Below are 17,882 nucleotides of genomic sequence, written 5' to 3' on the forward strand. Positions count from 1 at the left end.
CCTTTTGGTTCGTCTCTAAAACCCTCAATGTTATTACCGAGAAGGGTAAACAATAGAATGAGAAAAGGGTGAACTAACAGTAAGCCATTAAGCATCTAAGTAGAATATTGGGTATGCAAGAAGGGATATACTTACTTGGATAACTGTGATGACTACATTCCCTAAGTACAAGTTCAAATTGAAAAAGTTACGGGATCCCGAGACAAGTTATGATTAATCTTTTGAGATTCCGGTGAGATCAGAGTCATAGGACGTATGAAATAAAAGGTAGATCGGCTGAATAGGTTTGCTCGGTCATTATAAGTCGAACAAGAAATATAGACATCTGACTCATTCGACTGGGCAGTCCAAGTCAACAAGCTCGCCTTGCCATTATACGTCGGGCGAGAAACGACCGACCTAGGCAATTCTGCTAGTCCTTCGTGCATAGAAAGAATAACTAGTGTTAAGGGGAAGAGTATAGATAAGCATAGGAGGTTACTCGAGATTAGGTAAGCATATAAGGAATATACCTTATTCCTCATAAAATGTCCAAAAAGAAGAAAAACACATACACATGTATATAGACTGAGTTATATAGTCATACATGATAAGACTAATCTATCAAGATAGGTTGATCAGGATATTAATGTACATATGTATGAGCACACAACCATTCAATCAATCCCCGCAGAGGCATGCATCAAGAAGATGAAAGAACATTCAGAAAGTATGATTAATTAAACTATACCAAGTTTAAGATAACAATCAGCAAGAATTCATCAGTCAAGAGAAAGTCTGTAAAACATTGGGACTACAACATAACAGCAGCTACAACAGTTGGGGAAAAAAGTTAGGAGGGTGATTCTTCACTATCCTCCTCATGTCGGGAAAGCTGGAGGGAGGATATGCCACCAATAACTTCAATTCCTTTAGCTACTCCACTCCTTCCTTTGTCACAAACTTGATGGAATTTATGAAGAAGTTGGAGACCGAAACAACGAAATCAGAGGATTTTAGGTAGGCCTTTTTGCTCTCTTCAAAACGGATGTCTTCGTTAGCCTTATAGTCTGCTAGTTTCTCCTAGGCAGCCTTTAGAGCAGTCTCTTTAAGGTTTAAAGCAGATAACTGGTTTGATAACTTGTAGCATGTGCATCCTTCAATGACTGCAATTGAGAGGATAGGCGAGCAATTTTAGACTTTTGCTCTTCTAACTTGGAGGCTAGATCAACATCACGCGCCTTGGCTGATTGTAGTTGAGACTGGAGACTTTCTGTGTTAATTTTATATTGTTGGGATTGCTCAGTCTCCGTCTTGAGTAATTAGATGGTCTCTTCCAATTGAGCGGACAAACTCTTTAGTTTTTTGTCCACCTGGTTAGGGGATAGTTCAGAGACCCATTTCTTCAGTGCTGCATTTTCATGAATTAAGGTATGTAGCACATGGGCTATGCTCATATTCTATATCTAGTGCTGTAGAACAATGAGCGTTAAGGGGATACTTAAGAAAACAAGAATGTAAAGGAAAATAAGGATACCTTTGTCTCCTCAAGAGAAAACTTATTAGCCATCTCAGAGTAGCCGATCCCTGCAAACAATCGACGTACCTCCTCTCCAGCTGTGGTAAAAGACCCACCCAAGAGTATGGGTAGGGTAGCAGTAAGGGAAGACGTGGAAGACAAAGAAGTCTGAATCGAAGGAAGGTAGTAAATAATATAGGGTGAGTTGTGAGGGGGTAAGGTCATTTGTTCAGGAAAATTTATAAAAAAGGGAGGCGAAGAATTACCAATGGGGATAGTTGGGGTGGAAGACGAAGAAAGAATAAGAGAAGGATAAAGAGCTAAAAGAGGGAGATCAGGAGAAGAAGGAGTAGCCTCCAAGGGGGGAAGGCCTTCTGAATGAGAAATGGTTTTCTATTTTAGGGATGGAGCAAGGGTCAGCCTACATTTTTTCTTGGCAGGGGCTATTTCGGGGGATTGTTCCAAATCCGGCAAAGAAGTGGGCTCATCGACGGAAGGAAGATTAACAGAGGCTCCTTCCAGAGCTACATTTTGAGAGTCAGAAGCACCCTCTGTGCCAGCAGGAACTGCTGATGAAGAGGGTTGACCCAATGCAGCAAGAAGTTCTTGCTCCATAGCGGTAACTAATTCCTCCGCCAGGCACAATTGATCATTGATCGCAGCTGCATACACAATGTCCACTACACAAAATAAAAAATATCTTAGTTAGTAAAAAAGGATTGGGGCAGATGAATAAAGACTTACCAAGGGAGTCATGAAGCTCTATCTTGACAGGACTTAACCCAAAAAGATAGAGGAGATTATCATGAATCCATTTATGAATAAACAAACGAAAACCTGATAGCTTTTTGGAGTAGGTAACAAAGGAAGAGAGTCTATGTAATTCTTTTATGTCAGGAAGAGCAGGTAGAGAAGATTTCCAGGAAAAAGACCAAGGGACAGGCTCCGGAAGCTCCACAAAAAAGAAGCAGGATTTCCATCCTTTAATGGAAGAAGGCATCTCCTCAAAGAAGGTCATCTTAGGTCTTGATTGAAATAGAAAGACACCGAGATCTGATTTCTTTGGGTATGAAAATATGAAGAAATTTGACGGGGTTGGAGGGATGTCATGAAGACAGAAGAGCATATACAGACCACAAAGATAACGAAAAGTATTAGGGGTGAATTGCTGTAGGGGAATATCAAAATACTGGCTAATTTCAACCAAAAAAGGGGAATAGGAAAACGCAAGTCCGTCACTAGTTGGTCTTTGAAAAAGGTGACACAATTCTTGGGGGGAAGGTGAGGGCGAGCATCAGAATTAGGAATGGTAATGCGATAGGTCTTGGGGATATCATATAAAGAACGAAGAGTAGACCTATCAGATTTGTGAAAAAGAGAGCGGATTTGAACATACCAAGGCGAGAAGGACTCTTCAGCCATAGAACAATGTAAGAAAAACAACTTACTAAGATTTGAAGGAGAAGGAACAACACGGAGAGACAGGAAAGGAAAGGAGATCAGCAGAGAATGCGAAAAAATCCAGACAGTAATATCAGCAAAGAGCGTGAGGAAGAAGACGAAGAGGTAGAGGGTTTAGGGTTCTTTGAAAATATTAAGTGATAACAAGCACCACCGTTGGATGTAAAGAGCACCCATGAGGGAACCGTGGATCTCGCAAAGAAAAGACGCGACAGGACGTTACCACAAGAGCGTGCGTCTTATTACGTCAGGAAAGAGAAATTAGCAAACACGTGTCAGGAAGCCATAAGCAAGCATTTATAATAGACACAACAGGCCAAAATCATACTCATATCAGCACCGTCATATCCCACAGTACTAATGTTCTCTTACCGTTGAAGGACCAATCGACGAGTAGAAGATGTCAAAAAGGTGTATGGTTTCCTAGGTGTAATAAATAGAAGGGATTAATACTAAATTATAGTGTGGAAAAAAGTTAAGATCACTGAATAATTCATAAGCTTGCCCGGTCTTTTAGATAGGACGGACTTCAAAGGTTTATTTAATCGCATACAAGGGATTGCCTATTTTTTCATTCTGGGTATGACTAGACACATTACATTACATGTTCTTCTCAAACATCAAATTATAACATTATCACCAGTAATTTTACAAACATAGTTATGGGGTTGCCATAAATATATCAACCCCACTCGAACTGTTCCTGATCAAGCAGGGAGAAGGAGAATATTTTGCCCAGTACTTTCCATCTATAGATGTCAGATTGTAGGATAATGGAAAGTAGAATGACAGCTTGGGCACATAGGAGCAATTTGCCCTATTCTCTAGGCGATTGTGTGACTTACCCCCTCAAATATGTGACTGAAGGGTCCACCCCCAGTCTAATTTGATCCAACTCGGCTTGCAGAATATCCACCTTAGCTTGCAGCCGATCTAACTCTTGTCGTTGTTGTGATATTAGCAGACTGTCAGTATAGACCTTCTTGGTTAGAGCAGCTATCTCTGAAGCATGACGGACCTTCAAATCATTTAACTCTTTAGTCTTGTGTTCTAGATCCCGATAAACTTTGTCCCTAAAAAAGGTTTCAGACCGAGCTTGGGATTGGGCTGCCGACAATAGCACCTCCGGTTCTCTATGGGGGGAACGATGCCGGTCTAGAGCCTGCATCACATCATCCAAAGATTTCTCCTTCTCTTGCAACACTTGATCCCAGAGGAAAGGGTCTGAGGCCATGAGTCTCAACAAATCTGTAGAGTAAAATGGAGCAAAGAGGAATGAGGATTGGTGTGGAAGGAAGCAATAGCACAACTCTATTCAACTTGCCAAAGGAGTCACGAGATCACTGTAAGAGAGGTCACGGGATCACTGTAAAAGGAGTCACAGGATCACTATAAAAAATATCACAAGATCATTGTAAAAGTTATCACAGAGTAGCCACAGAAGGTATCAAGAGGTTGTTGGACACAAATAATCTGTTGCTGGAGATATACAGGGTATTAGCTGAATTTAAACTACTCTGAATTAAATCCAACATACAGTAAAGATGACTTGAGCGGATAATCTCAGGCTACCAGCAGGGGCTGGTTTCTACTACGAGCCGAAGAATTACCGAGCAAGAAGATCGGCTGAGCCGCTATTCTGTATTGCCGAGTGGGCGGATCGGCCGAGAAGGCAGGTCGAACGAGAGGGTGGATCGGCCAAGAGGGTAGGTTGGCCGGGCAGGGGTCGGATCGGCCGAGCAGATGGCAGATCAGCCGAGAGCACAGGTCAGTCGAGCAGAGGGCGGATCGGCCGAGCAGACGGCGGATCGACCGAGCGGGCAGATCGACCGAGCTGATAGGTTAGCAGAGAGGAGAGCGGATCGGTCGAGCAGATGGGTCGGCCAAGTAGATGGGTTGGCCAAGCAGATGGCGGATCCTGAGCGGATAGGTCGATAGAGAGGAGAGCGGATCGGCTGAGCAGAGGGCGGATCGACCGAGAAGATGGGTTGGCCGAGCAGATGATGGATCGGCCGAGCTGACAGGTTGGCAGAGAGGAGAGCGGATCGACCGAGCAGGGGGTGGATCGACCGAGCGGGCAGGTCAGCCGAGCAGATGGCAAATTGGCCGAGCGGACAGGTCAACCAAGCAAATTGACCAAGGCCTGCTAGAGTCGCAGTTTCCTTGAAACAAATTCGCCCCCACTTCCGGCTATGCTTCGAGGCTTACTCGGGTTGTCTGTTTCCCAGGATACAATGGTCTAACCATGAACTCCACCAAGCACTGGCGGGCACGGCGAACTGAGTGGCACCCAATCACTACCACAGGCACTCCGCCGAGCAGGAGTTGCACGACAGAGGAGGGAAATGAGGTGGAGAGCTTCTACTTGCTTCGTTGTGTGTACTCTCTGCCTGTGATCACAGCCTCCTTATATAGGAGCTCATATCAACGACAACGTTAATGACCATTACCATCCAAGCAGTGAAACGTCTATCGTTTCACTCATTTTTACTCGAACGTTTAGATTCTGCCTACATTAATCTCAAATTTAATGTATCCATTACACAACAGCAAAAGGTTTACGTGGCAAAACGTTGGTTGTTCCACTTGGGTGAATTTTACCCCGGCCGGTCTGGTATTCAACGCGCGCAGGTTGTGCCCACACACGAGTCAACATGGTTCAATGCAATCCGGGCCCTGGATTTGCACCCCCCCTGCTCACCCACGCGTAAGAGAGAGTCTCTCCCCATGCATTTGTTCACATCCTCAATGTATGTGAATCAATATAAACCAACAAAAATTCCTTGAAACTTCCAACGTGGGGCTAAAGTCCCATTCACAATGAAGCCTCTTCTCTTCCACCTCTTCTCCATTCACACTTATTCAACAATCCCCTATATGAATGGAGATAGGGTATGTAATAGCATTCCGCAGTTGAGTCAAGTATATGATAGGTAGGTTTTACGCTTTGAACCTTCCCTTGTGAAGATCTGGTTGCTTATTGACTGATAGTAGACACGATGTCCTTGAACTATACTGCCGTCTGTGTAAGCATTGACAAATCTCACCCAAGAGTCTCCCTGATACAACTCAGTTCTCATGAGTATGTTCGTTCTTGGCCATGAACACGCATGATTCTGTGAGAAGCTTTAAGAATTGTGCCTCCAATTCTCTTAGAAGTAGCCCCACTTCTTTCTCACATAGGTGATCCCTCAAGAGTTGTCATCTACTCTCCTTGATCATTAAAAGCCATCGGCTTACCCTCATCTAGTCACTATTTCATTAGGCTATTCCTCACAGTGTGTCTAGTCAGTGTAGATTAGTTGTCCCTTTGAACCTAGTTCTTGGGATATCCAGTCAGCATAGGTTGGGTGTCATCTGCACTGATTGCTGACAATGGCATCAAGCCCATTCCTCATGATAAGCTTGCAACAAACTCTCGATTTAACCCTTTGGTTAGCGGATCCGCTAGGTTATCCTTCGACTTCACATAGTCAACAGTGATAACTCCCGTGGAGAGTAGTTGTCTAATGGTATTATATCTATGACGTATATGTCTAGACTTACCATTATACAGATGGCTCTATGTCCGACCAATTACTGATTGACTATCACAATGTATGCAAATTATCGGCATAGGTTTCAGCCATCTAGGAATATCTTCTAAGAATTGTCGTAGCCATTCAGCCTCTTCACCACATTTGTCAAGAGCTACAAACTCAGATTCCATCGTGGATCTGGTTATTACGGTTTGCTTAGAAGATTTCCAGGAAATGCCTACACTTGCTAGAGTGAATACGTATCCACTAGTAGACTTAGAGTCTTTTATATCAGATATCCAACTTGCATCACTTTATCCTTCGATTACAGCAAGATATCTTGTACAGTGCAGTCCATATTCATGAGTATACTTCAAGTACCTCAATACTCTTGTTATCCCTTTCCAGTGCTAAACGGCGGGATTACTCGTGTATCTACTCAGTTTGCTTACTGCGTAGGCCAAGTCTGGTCGTGTACAACTCATCAGGTATATCAGACTTCCAATCACTCGAGAATATTCTATCTGTGAGATACTTTCACCTCGATTTTTCGATAGATGTTGACTCGTATCTATTGGCGTTCGTGCCAACGCAGTATCGCCCTTGGTGAATTTCTCGAGAATCTTGTCCATGTAATGGGACTGACTAAGAACAAGTCCTTCTGTTGTTCTAAAAATTTTGATTCCTAGAATCACATCAGCTAGGAGCATGTCTTTCATGTCAAATCTTGAGTTCAACATATCTTTAATGGATTTGATTATCTTATCATTACTCCCAATGATAAGTATGTCATCTACATAGAGACACAAGATGACATAGTCACATCTCTGTGGCTCTCATGTAGACACATCTATCACATTCATTGATCTTGAATCCACATTCCTTCATGACATTATTGAATTTCTCATGTCACTGCTTTGGTTCTTGTTTCAAGTCATATAATGACTTCACCAATCTACAGACCTTGTTTTTTTGTCCCGGCACAAAAAACCCCTTAGGTTGGTTCATGTAGATTTCCTCTTCTAAATCCCCGTTTAGAAAGGTTGTCTTTATATCCATTTGATGTATTTCGAGATTCCATAGAGTGGCAATAGTCAACAATACTCTAATGGAAGTTATTCTCGACACTGGAGAGCATGTATCGAAGTAATCAAGGCCTTCTCGTTGTCGGTATCCTTTGATTACCAATCTGACCTTGTATTTATCGATTGTTCCATCTGATTTCATTTTCTTCTTGAAGATCCACTTGCAACCTAATGGTTTACTTCTCGGAGGAAGATCCACAAGTTCCCAAGTGTGATTTTACAAGATAGATTCTATCTCATATGCAATTGCCTCTTTCCAATGAGGTCCATCAGAAGAACCTACAGCTTCTGAGTAACTTCGGGGCTCACTCTCCAACATGAAAGTGATAAAATCTGATCCATAGGATTTTTCTACCAGAGCTCTTTTGCTCCGTCTAGGCTCAACCTCCATGGGTTTCTTGTCATCATCATCTTCTTCTTCGCCTTGTATTTCGTTTGTCCGTTTTGAGGAGCTAGCATCCTCTCGGGTCTTATATGGAAACACATGCTCGAAGAACGAGGCATTTCTTGATTCAATTATCGAGCTCCTGTATATCTCCGGTATGTGTGACTCATGCACACAAAATCTTTATGCAGTGTTGTTTTGTGCATATCCAATAAATGTGCAATCAACAGTCTTTGGTTCTATCTTAATCCTTTTCGGATTAGGCACCAATACTTTGGCAAGACACCCCCACATTCGTAAATATTTGTAGGGTGGTTGTCTTCCATTCCATAACTCATAAGGGCTCTTATCTATTTTCTTCCGAGGCACCTTATTTAAAAGGTAATTAGTTGTTAACACAGCCCCCCCCCCCCCCCCCCCACATGGACTCTGGTAATCCAGAGCTCAATAGAAGAGCATTCATCATCTCCTTTAGAGTTCGATTCTTTCACTCAACTACTCAATTTTGCTGAGGAGTATAAGGAGTTATTGTTTCGTGTCTGATCCCATGTTCAGCACACAACTCAGTGAACGGTGACACATATTCATCGCCCCGGTCACTTTGAACCACCTTAATTTTCCTATTAAGTTGGTTTTCAACCTCATTCTTATAGAGAGCAAATTTCTCTATAGCTTCATCCTTACTTTTGAGAAGATATACATAACAATATTTTGTGTTATCATCTACAAAAGTGATGAAGTATTTATTACCACCACGTGTTAGCATACCTTTTAGGTCGCACACATTAGTATGGATTAGGTCAAGTGGTTCATTACTTCTTTCAATATGTTGAAAGGATGACCTTGTCATTTTTGCTTCAACACAAATCTCACACTTGTGTTTTGGGTCAAGGTAGAATGTAGGTATGCTTTGCATATTAATTAATTTACGCAATACATCGTAGTTAACATGTCCTAGTCTACTATGCCATAAATACAAAGACTCAAGCATATAAGTGGAAGAACTTTCAGTTTTATTTATCTTAGGCCTAATCGCCATTACATTGAGCTTAAACAACCCATCAAATACATAACCCCTTCCTACAAACACTCCATTCTTGGACAATATAACTCTGTCCGACTCAAAGACAATGCGAGCGTCATGCTTGCTTAACAGTGATTCAGACACTAGATTCTTTTGAATCTCTGGAACATACAACACATTTTCCAGAGTGAGATCCTTGCCCGAGGTCATCTTCAACACCACCTTTCCTTGGCCCATGATGTCCGAGGTTGCTGAGTTCCCCATTAACAACTTGTCTCTAGTGACTTCTTCAAAGTTGTGGAGCAACTCCTTATTGCAGTAGACATGTTAGGTGGCTCCAGTATCAATCCACCATTATCACGGGTTTGAACTGATCAGGTTCAACTCAGAGACCACGGCGCAGAGGTCATCCATTTCTGGTCCCTCGTTCAGGTTGGCCTCTTGCTTCTTCTTCGGTTTTATGCACTCCGAAGATTTGTGACCCACTTTGTCACAATTAAAGCACTTCCCAGAGAACTTCTTCTTGCTGATGCCTTTTCTGGGCCCCATCTTGGAAGATTTGGGGTTCTTCCATTTCAAGCTTTGACCATGCTCAACGATGTTGGCTTTCACAGTAGCCTGAGAGAACAACTTTCTCTTTGAACTCTTGTTGTCTTCTTCGATGCGAAGTTAAACAATGAGTTCTTCCACATTGATCTCCTTCCGCTTGTACTTTAGGTAGTTCTTGAAGTCCTTCCAGCCGGGAGGTAGCTTCTCAATGATAGCAGCCACTTGGAAGGTTTCATTCAGAACCATCCCTTCTGAGTGGATCTCGTGCAAGATCAACTGAAGCTCCTGGACTTGGCTGATCACCGTCTTGGAGTCAACCATCTTGTAGTCCAGGAATCGACCCACGATGAACTTCTTTGCCCCTGCATCCTCCATCTTGTATTTCTTGTCCAGGGACTCCCACAACTTCTTAGCTATTCTCTTCATGCTATACACAGTGTACAACGAGTCGGCAAGGCAATTGAGGATATAGTTTCGGCAAAGGAACTTAGAATGAGTCCATTCCTCCACTGTACTGATGATTTACGCATCAACATCCTCAACATGCTTGGGAGGGTCCTCGGTCAAGAACTGAACCAAATTGAGCGTGGTCAAGTAGAAGAGCATCTTCTGCTGCCACCTCTTGAAGTTCAGTCCACTGAATTTCTCTAGCTCTTCCCCATGACTGATTGGCACAATTCCAATCAGGGTGGAGGAGGCCTGCACGTGTTGAGTCTGTTGCACCTCAACATTTCATTCTGTGGTCATCTCAACATAATCAAATCTGTTTCAAGATTGTTGGACACAAACAATCTGTTGCCGGAGATATACAAGGTATTAGCTGAATTTAAACTGCTTTGAATTAAATTCAACTTACAGTAAAGATGACTTGAGAGGATAATCTTAGGCTGCCAGCAGGGGCTGGTTTCTGCTACGAGCCGAAGAATTGCCAATCAAGAAGATCGGTTGAGCCGCTAGTCTGTATTGTCGAGCAGATCGACCGAGAGGGCAGGTCGGACGAGAGGGCAGATCGGCCAAGAGGGCAGGTCGGCCAAGCAGAGGGCGGATCGGCCGAGCAGATGGTGGATCGACCAAGAGGGCAGGTCGGGCGAGCAGAGGACGGATCGACCGAGCAGGCGGCGGATTGGCCGAGCGGGCTGATCGACAGAGCTGATAGGTCAATAGAGAGGAGAGCAGATCGACCGAGCAGACGGGTCAACCGAGCAGACGGGTCAACCGAGCAGACGGGTCAACCGAGCAGACGGGTCAACCGAGCAGACGGGTCGACCGAGCAAATGTCAGATCAACCGAATGGACAGGTCGGTAGAGAGGAGAGCGGATCGGCCGAGCAGATGGGTTGACCGAGCAGGTGGTGGATCGGCCGAGCTAACAGGTCGGCAGAGAGGAGAGCGGATCAGCCGAGCATAAGGCGAATCGACCGAGCAGACAGGTCGGCAGAGAGGAGAGTGGATTGGCCGAGCAGAGGGCGGATCGTTTGAGCGAGCAGGTCAGCCGAGCAGATGGCGGATCGGCCGAGCGGGCAGGTCGGCCGAGCAGATGGCGGATTAGTCGAGCAGAGAGCGGATTGACCGAGGCCTGCGAGAGTCGCAGTTTCCTTGAAATAGATTCACCTCCACCTCTGGCTGTGCTTCGAGGCTTACTCGGGTCGTCTGTTTCCCAGGATACAACGGTCTAACTGTGAACTCCACCAAGCATTGGCGGGCACGGCGAACTGAGTGGCACCTGATCGCTACCACGGGCACTTCGCTGAGCAGGAGTTGCATGACAGAGGAGGGAAATAAGGTGGAGAGCTTCTGCTTGCTTCACTGTGTGTACTCTCTGCATGTGATCGCATCCTTCTTATATAGGAACTCAGATCAACGACAGCGTTAACGACCATTACCAGCCGAGAAGTGAAACGGCTGTCGTTTCACTCATTATTACTTGAACGTTTAAATTCTGCATTAATCTCAAATTTAATACATCCGTTACACAGCAGCAAAATGTTTACGTGGCAAAACGTTGGTTGTTCCACTTGGGCGAATTTTACCCCGACCGGTCTGACATTCGATGCACGCAGGTCGTGCCCGCACACGAGTCAACATGGTTCAGTACAATCCGAATCTTGGATTTGCACCCCCCTGCGCATCCACACGTAAGAGAGAGTCTCTTCCGATGCGTTTGTTCACATCCTCAATGTATGTGAATCAATATAAACTAACAAAAATATCTTGAAACTTCCAATGTGGGACTAAAGTCTCATTCACAATGGAGCATCTTCTCTTCCACCTCTTCTCTATTCGCACTTATTCAACAGAGGTCAGAAATAGACTTAGGTCTAGTTAGTCGACTATACCTCCTTCGACTAGACTTGAAGGGGAGGCTAGTGATATGGGTTATGATAAATGGACTCTTTGCAAGAGAAAGGAAGGGGGCAACAAGGACAAGGAAGGATGAAAAGAGCGAGATGACGGGCTGCCTGGAAAAGGTCTGACCAAGTAAGGGGGTCGCTACACGTATGACAAATAGAAATCGGTCGAACGTAATAGACCGACCGAGCATATAAGATCGACAGGTAAAGACCGACCGAGGGAGGGTCGGGCGAGAAGGCTTGTATGCGCCTGACTGATTAACTTCGATCGGTAAGGCATGACCGACCAAGCTCCATAGATCGGTCGAGCATAGTGGATCTGCGGAGCATATGAGACCGACAGACGGAGCTCGTTCGAATATATAAGACCGACTGAGTATATATGGCCGGTCGGGTATAAAGGATCGACTCAGTATAAAGAAAGTTTAACCTTAGGCGGTCCTAGGCATGGTAGGGGCATTTGAGCATACAAGTTTGGTAAGCAAAGACCGATCAAACACGAGTGCTCGGTTGGGCATAAATAACCGACCGAGCATAGAGAGTCGGCCGAATGTAGAAGTTCTTAACCTTGCGCACAACAAATAGAGACCGGACGAACATAATAGGCCGACCAAACATATGAGTTCGGTAGGCAAAGACCGGCCGAGTATGAAAAGTAGATCGAGCATAAAGGTCTTCAACCTTGCATGATTTCTGGCATATTTATAATAGTAAAGTCCTGGTCCGGTATAAATAATCAATCGAGTAGAGAATATCGGTTGAGACTAGTACAGATAGAAGATATTCCTCATATATACAGAATGAGTTTATGTGACTAACTAATTGTGTGTAACAGGTGAACCATAGCAATATGTGATCATATGACAGCTTAATTAATTTGGCGGCAAATAACTTCTAGAAGTCTCCATAGATATGCTAAACGACATAGAAGGTACATCTGGGGTAAAAAAAAAAGATTCCTTAAACTATTATTGTAGTTCTAGCTTACGTCATGTCTTAACAAAATTTAACAAACCGGGGTCCACCTCATGACTGTGGAGGTTAAATGAGGTGGAATAAAAAGAGGAATCCTCTCCACTAGCAAGGTACACAAACATACACATTGCATCAAAATCAAACCCTAATTTTCATCTTCTTCCACGCTACTTCTTCTTCTCGCTGGAGACAAACATGAGCGTCGGAGGGCCTTGCCAGGAATTCTCATACCAGTCTTAGGTCACTAACGCTTTGTTGGTTGGTCTCATTGTGCCAGGAAAAGGAGATCATCTATTGGGTTGCTAAGTCTCCATAGATTCACGGAGGCACCTCGCCGGAGTTCATTTTCGTGAGGTATTCTTCATAGACCTGCTTTGATTTTCTCGGTTCTATCATTTCTCTTTTAGGCTCTCATGAGGTCCGCTGTGATTTTCTCGGATCCTCTCTTGTTCGTTGACAACAGGGTCATTATTCGCCATCATTCATTGTCCCTCAGTGCTTCATCCCGTAAGTTCTCAGACAGGATCAGCTATCATAGAGAATTCTCGTGTCCCAAAACACCTCAACAAAATATCATAATAGAAAGAATAAATTGTACACTTCAAGAAGTCACTAGGATAATGTTAAATGAATTTAACTTGCCCAACTATTTTTAGGCTGAAGATGCTAACACGGCATGCTACGTCCATAATAAAATTATAATAAACAAAAGACAAAATAAAACACCTTATGAAATCTATCTTAATAAAATTCCAAACATTAAAAACTTTAAAGTATTTGGATGTAATGTACACATCTTAAACACACATGAAAACTTAAGCAAATTTACCTCTAAAACCAAAAATGGAATATTTCTAGGTTATTCAGTAAATAGTAGAGTCTATAGAGTTTATAACAATAGTACATTATGAATAGAAGAAACAACGAATGTAACATTTGATAAAAATTCTAATTCTAAAGATCTCAATCTAAATCAAAATAAAAAAAATAATTTTTGACTCACTTGGAAATGATCAAGGGGGAGTTAATGAAACATCAATTATTAATCAAGAAGAAGATGAACAAACTCCACAACAAGAAGAAATTAACACTCAAACATTAAGCGACCCAATCTAATTAATACACAAACATTAAGAACTAATCCAAACCACCCAATCGAATATGTGTTAGGTGACCAAGTCTAAGGATTCAAACTAGATCAGCCCTTAGAAACATAAGTCAAATTGTACTAATATCGAAAATAGAACAAAAAAATTATAGATGAGCCTTTACCCGATCCAGATTGGGTTATAGCCATGCAAGAGGAACTAGCTCAATTCAAATGTAATGAGCTTTGAGACTTAGTATCTCCACCTAAAAATAAATCAGTAATAAGCACCAAATGGATTTTTTTTTTTTAAATAAGTTAGATGATAAAAGGTCAAATAATAAGAAATAAAGATAGATTAGTGCTAAGGGGTTTAGTCAAGTAGAAGGGTTAGATTATAATAAAACTTATGCCCGAGTAGCTAGACTTAAATCTAAAAGAATGTTACTAGCTTATGCAGTATATAAAGGATTCATGGTGTCAAAAGGTGAATATGCTCGTCGTATATAAAGGATTCAAGCTCTACCAAATGGGCGTCAAATCCATATTTCTAAATGGACTAATCAAACAAGAGGTCTATGTAGATCAACCTCCAGGATTTGAAAACTTAGATTATCCTAACCACACTTTTTAACTTAAGAAAGCTTTATACGATCTTAAACAAGCTCTTAGGGCTTGGTATGAAAGACTATCGACATTTATAATATCAAAAGGATTTAAACAAGGTCTAATTGATTCAACCCTTTTCGTAAAGACCCTTTAAACAAAAAATTTCATAGCGTAAATATATGTTGATGACATAGTATTTGGCTCAACCAATTTAGGATTTTTAAAATAATTTATAACCTTAATGGAAAAAAATTTGAAATGACTCTAGTCGGTAAGTTAACCTTTTTCCTAGGTTTACAAATAAAACAAATTAAAAATGAAAATTATGTACATCAACAAAAATATACAAACGAGCAACTTAAAAATTTTAGAATGGTAAACACTAAAGAAATAAACGCACCAATGACAACTAATACCAACTTAGTGACCCAAATAGAAAACCTGTTGACTTAAAATATTATAGAAATACAATAGGTAGTCTACTATATTTAACTGCAATTCGTCTAGATATTTTGTTTGCAATTAATATGTGTGCAAGATATCAAACTTGTGTAAAAGAATCTCATTTGATAAGTGTCAATAGAATCTTTAGGTATTTGAAAGGCACAATCAATGTAGACATGTGGTATCCTAGAATAATTAATTTTGAACTCTTAGGATTTTCTGACTCAAATTATGTCGACTGTAAGCTAGACAAAAAAAAGCACAAGTGGCAGTTGTCAATTATTGAGATCATCATTAGTCAGCTAGTTTAGTAGAAAGTAATATTATTTTGCTTTACCAACTATTGAGACTGAGTACATAACTATGGGTGAATGTGTTGTACAACTTCTATGGATGATGCACACTTTAAAAGTCTTTGACTTAGAATATGAAAATTTTGAATTTTTATTGATAATATAAGTTCAATCAATTTAACTAAAAAATCAGTATATCATTCAAGAACCAAATACATAGAAATTAAATATCATTTTGTTAGGGACCATGTCACTAAAGGAGAAATTTAATAATTCATCTTTAGATTGTTTTATTTGTAAACCTAGGAAAAATGTTAACTTACCGACTAAACTCATTTCGAATTCTTTTTCCATTAAGGTTATAAATTCTTTTAAAAATCCTAAATTGGTTAAGCCAGATATTATGTCATCGACATATACTTGGGCTATGAAAATTTTTATTTGAAGGGTCTTTACGAAAAGGGTTGAATCAATTCGACCTTTTTTGAACCCTTTTGATATTAAGAATGTCGATAGTCTTTCATACCAAGCCCTAGGAACTTGTTTAAGGTCATATAAAGCTTTCTTAAGTTTAAAAGCATGGTTAAGATCATTTAAGTTTTCAAATCTTGGAGGTTGACCTACATAGACCTCTTGTTTGATTAGTCCATTTAGAAATGCGGATTTAACGTCCATTTGGTAGAGCTTGAATCTTTTATATACTGCATAAGCTAGCAACATTCTTATAGATTTAAGTCTAGCTACTGGAGTATAAGTTTTGTCATAATCTAACCCTTCTACTTGACTAAACCCCTTAACACTAATCTACCTTTATTTCTTATTATTTTACCTTTATCATTTGGTGCTTATTACTAACTTATTTCAAAAAAAAATCATTTGGTGCTTATTACTGATTTGCTTTAGGTGGAGAGACTAAGTCCCAAAGCTCATTACGTTATATATATAACAAGTGTACAATAGCTAGTGTCTGTAGTTGGACTGTTAGCCAGGGCATGTAAGACGTCACAGTCTGTAGGAGAATACTCTACCACGGATTACCCATGGGTAGACTTATGACCACTGCTTGCGGGAGAACACTCTACAACGGATGATCCCGTGGGTAGACAGGGCATGCACGTAGCTATCTAGCTATGGACAATGGGTGAACACACTACCACGGATAGTTCCGTAGGAAGTCAAAGTCTACAAGTATCCAACTAATAAAGACAAGAGCTTTACTAGATTTCCAGCTGTTAAGCGACGGTGGCTTCCCCACGGTAGGTGGCAGGTGATCTGTAGTGCCACCGAGGCTAGAGGTGACGATAGTTAGCAGGAAGGAGGTAACGATGAGCAGGAAGGCGGGGGCGATGAGCAGACGGTGTTGACGATCTACTCACAGTGGGGTCCTAATGACAGTCTGTTGTGGAAGAAAACATGAAGATGACGCATAGAGATTGTGCCCTGATAGCACGAAGAGAGCAACCACAATTTGGTCATCGTGTTGAGGCCGAACTCTAATGGGGATAAACAAAGATGGAGGAAATCAAGCGACGCTAGCAAGGATGGGGTAGTGGGAGACGAGGGATGAGGCGTCAACATTAGACAGGGCCAGTGGTCGGCTGATGATGGCGGCTACGATGTCATAGCAGTGAGGCACTGAGAAGAGGCATGGGAAGAGGTGCGACGCCCAAGAGAAGGGCACATGCGAAGTTAGGTTTAAGGAAAAATATAAATGAATTTTTTTTAGGAAAATAAACATTGTCTCATTTAAATGGATATTCAAAGTAGGTTTTAGAAAAACCTAACCCATTTATCCCTATGAAATATCTAAATATTCATTTTAAAATTTTAAAAAATTCTAGAAAAATTTATAAATTCATATAAAACTATTTCACTCTTAATTCTCATCAAATTAAATTTATTTTTTCTAAATAAATTAAATTATGTTTGAATTTTAATCCTTATAAATATTTTTTTAGTATTTTACACTAAGTTTCTGCACACTTAGATGCAATGATCAAAATATAACAGGATTTAACTTGACTTGGTTGACCACATCAAAACCAACCCAAGGTACTTACATTCACCATTGAGGCAGAATACATTGCAGCTTCAAAAGCAACAAAGGAGACAGTTTGGGTGAGAAATTTCATCCAAGAGCTGGGTGTTATTCCAAATGGAATTAATCCAATCCCTGTTCACTGTGATAACATTGCTGCTATTACACAAGAAAAGGAACCAAGATCTCATCATCGAACCAAACATATAATAAGAAAATTTTATATCATCCGAGAGATTGTGGGAAGAGGTGACATCACAGTCGAGAAAGTTCCCTCTACATATGACATTGTCGATCTACTTACAAAGCCTTTGCTAGGATTGTCATTTGAAAAGCATCATGAATTGATGGGTTTAAGACTCGTAAGTAGTTGGCATTAGGGCAAGTGGGAGTTTGTTAGAGTAGGTGCCCTACAAGCCAACTTTTGGCTAAGGTTTTATTAACTCTTGTAAATAAATATTCTTTACTTTATTATAATTCAATTCAATATGACATTTACTTTATCTTTATACTCATGTTAGATGCATAGATAAAGTCCTTGAATATACTATAGTGAGATGTGGTGG

Source organism: Zingiber officinale, chromosome 3A (genome assembly GCF_018446385.1).
Source record: "Zingiber officinale cultivar Zhangliang chromosome 3A, Zo_v1.1, whole genome shotgun sequence".
NCBI classification, from domain to species: Eukaryota; Viridiplantae; Streptophyta; class Magnoliopsida; order Zingiberales; family Zingiberaceae; genus Zingiber; species Zingiber officinale.